Source organism: Crassostrea angulata, chromosome 4 (assembly GCF_025612915.1).
Source record: "Crassostrea angulata isolate pt1a10 chromosome 4, ASM2561291v2, whole genome shotgun sequence".
NCBI lineage: Eukaryota > Metazoa > Mollusca > Bivalvia > Ostreida > Ostreidae > Magallana > Magallana angulata.
In genome coordinates, this window is record NC_069114.1 from 19,448,263 (window position 1) to 19,451,557 (window position 3,295).

A 3,295-nucleotide genomic window follows, 5' to 3' on the forward strand; every position below is an offset into this window, starting at 1 on the left:
TTAATTTCCAACCATCTGTTTTACCTCAAATACAAATTCTGGTTTAAAACAATTACAGGCATTTTTTAGTCGTAGGTCGGGGATATAATACCACTTTAATTTCGATATAAGGTAGTTTATTCAAATGAAAACAATAATTTTGGATTAACAGCGTAAAATCTTTCAGATTGTCACATCCAATGCCAATATCAACAAGTATCTCTGCTAAATTGTATGTACGAAGCCGATGAATATTTCTTAGATGTTCATTTAAACAGGTGATGTCATTTTTTTTTCAACTAATTTAAATCTAGTAAAGAGTTTGATTGAATAACAAGCCGATACAAAAACTTTGGTTTTCACATACTAGTACCAAAAACTTAGTTGTCTTATCTTAAATCTTTTGTGTTTTACATAATTGTAGAGGTCATCTAGTGACGTCATTATTCGAAATTATACCGAGAATATCGAAAATATTTCATTCATGCAGTGACATTTAACTTAACAAGCTGGACAGTGTTATATAAGTGAGCGAAACAATCTCCGTGCATCAGAAAAATCCTGATCATTTGGAATACAGGTAAGAGTGCTCGAATTTTTATATATATTCATTATTATCTTTGATGTTACATTCAACTTTTTCGGAATAATGTTTATTGCTTCAGTGCATTTTGGAAATATAATGTGTTTAGCAATCAACATTCAATTGTTCAAGCAAATTAAAAATTCAACTTTAAGCTCAAACCTAGATTATTATGAAATGTAAGCCGTCTTGTAATACTGTTAGTTAATTAAATAATCGGTCCAAATTTTTATTTTGATATCTTATTTAGATAAGGGCTAAGATGGAACCATCTTTATTTAAGGAATGAATTTAATTTCTACCTACGTTATACGATAAAACATAACTTTTACGCTTTATACTGTTCAAAGTTATGTTATATACTCGTATAATATAGCTATAAATTAAATTTATTCCTTATAATTTAAAGAACTATTTAAATCATAAAATAAGGCCCATTAATTTGTTAAAATATGTCAATTTGTACAACATTTAAACGTAACGTCAAGTGGATTAATACGCTTCGCACGTGCGTCGTATTGTGGCGTAGGCAAGTTATGTTATACGATATATATGAATTTGTTTAGCCAATCAAATGAGGCGTTAATATCAGAATTAAATTATTAGATGATAACTTTTCTTCACTAAAATATTGCATTTTGTCTTTGTTTTATGTTTTACAGCTTGCTTGGCAATCAACATGCAGCTCTCCTTTAGCCTGTTTGTATTCCTCGTCCTGTTGGTTCTGGCTGTGACTATGTTCACCTCATCAGAAGCCTATAGATACTGGTGGAAACCCAGACGATACTGGAAATATTATGGCTCATATGACAACTCATGGAGCTTTGGCGATTAAAATTCGTAAGTTCTGCTTTCTAAAATTTTTTAAAATCTATATCAAAATCTAGTTAATTAGCACTTTAACAATGTAATGTCAATATTTCTGTTATATTTTTAAAAATGTCAATCAATTAATCATTAGACATATATAAAATCAGAGGTTTATGATACGTTACTTCTACTTTCAGACAGTGGTTCCTTTGACTTCGGTTTCCACCTTTCTTGGTTTCGGTTATTCGGATTGTTACAAATATAAGTTTCTACATCATCTGTGAATATCAATAAAGACTGATGAATAAAAGAATTTTTTATTTTATCCTTTATTAAAATATATCGGTGATAAAGAAGGGGCTGATTAGTTGAAACTGAATTAGTATATTTTAACGTTTACCGTCATTTACTTTGTGTATGTAAGAGGGAAACGGACGTTTTACACAAAAGATCTATATAGATTCTTTGAATATTCAAATGTATCACACTGATCACTAATTATAATGCCTACATACGATATTTGGTGTTTTACCCCTGAATATTCATAATTTTGACGGTGGTTACGTTTAAAAGATAAAAATTAAATGAAAACTGCTGTGAAACCATTTTTATTCGTGCGGGTCACTATTATTTGATAACCAAAATTTCCCTGGTTTGTAGAAACGTTAATTCGTGCAATCAGGATGATCTTAATGAAAATTAAACAAATGCCTGAATAAACATTTGTGAGGATGAAAATTCTTGGGAAAGGAATACTTACGAAAGCCACGAACAGATGATTCCACGATTCCATTTTTAAATTCAATTTCTTAATTGTATAATATAAGGTTCATCAATGACGCAAAAGCACATATCGTATTAATTTTGGGTTTGATATATACCAGCATTTTATAATCTGCAACAAATAACATATATATTTTTTATAAAACCAAAGTTTTCAGTTTGCTGAACTGAAAACACGGTCGTACTTTTTCATGTTTAAATAAGAAATTTAGGGGTTTTTTGGATCTGAAATAAGTATTTAAATAGCAATATATTCTGCTTTTTTACAAAATTAACTTAGCGTTTTTATATTCAGTGTTGTTACCCATTTTCTTAGAAATATTATATGTCAAAAAAGGTTTGTTGTTTAAATTTAATTTCTTCATTTAAGAATATGAATATAGATAGAAAAAAATGAAATTGAATACATTAACTTAATATTTATTTAGCAATATTATCATTAAATTCGTTATTTAAAACTATACATAACGTTTAAAAATGTTCATATCATGTATAGTATAACTAAATTCATTTATCTGTTTCATAAATCTACCGAGCACAATTTTTTTCCCGACATGAATTATTCAAAGTCTTACCCAATGACTAGACAATATACAGTAAAACACGCTTATAACGAAGTCCCATGGACGGGTAATTTAACTTCGTAATAAGCGTAATTCGTTATATCCGTCAAGATTACAACATGAAATAGAGTCTTGGGGAATTAAATTCACTTCGCTGTAAGCGTCAATTCATTAAAATCGTGTTCGCTATAACCGTGTTTTACTGTATATTGCATTAAAGATTTTGTTAACTTTGTATTTAGACCTTTTTACTTACACTGGCATTCATATTGTTTACCAAAATATTATATCAAATGGGGAAACGTCATCTTAAATGCAACACTACTGAAGGCTTTAAATGTGCAACTGAATGCATTGACATTAAACGGTTAAACGAAATTTAGATACGTGTTACCCTGTTTTGATTCAAGGCTATATTTATACCATAAGTACAATACATTGCAAAGAAATACAAGGAACTATCGGAACTATCCAAAATTAATGCGACATATGTGTTGATAACAAGAAAAATACGTACTTTGAAATACCTTCCTTTCTCAATTCAAATTTAAAACATTCATTTCATATTGATTGTAAC

At 29.0% G+C, this 3,295-nt stretch overlaps 1 long non-coding RNA gene across 1 annotated transcript; it reads left to right on the forward strand.

Annotated features, from left to right (window-relative positions):
- Positions 1-416: 416 nt before the first annotated feature.
- Positions 417-1,645, forward strand: LOC128179789 (uncharacterized). The gene is made up of 3 exons (XR_008243136.1): positions 417-559; positions 1,225-1,402; positions 1,570-1,645. It is a non-coding gene; the product is annotated as an uncharacterized LOC128179789 (long non-coding RNA).
- The last annotated feature ends 1,650 nt before the right edge of the window (positions 1,646-3,295 follow it).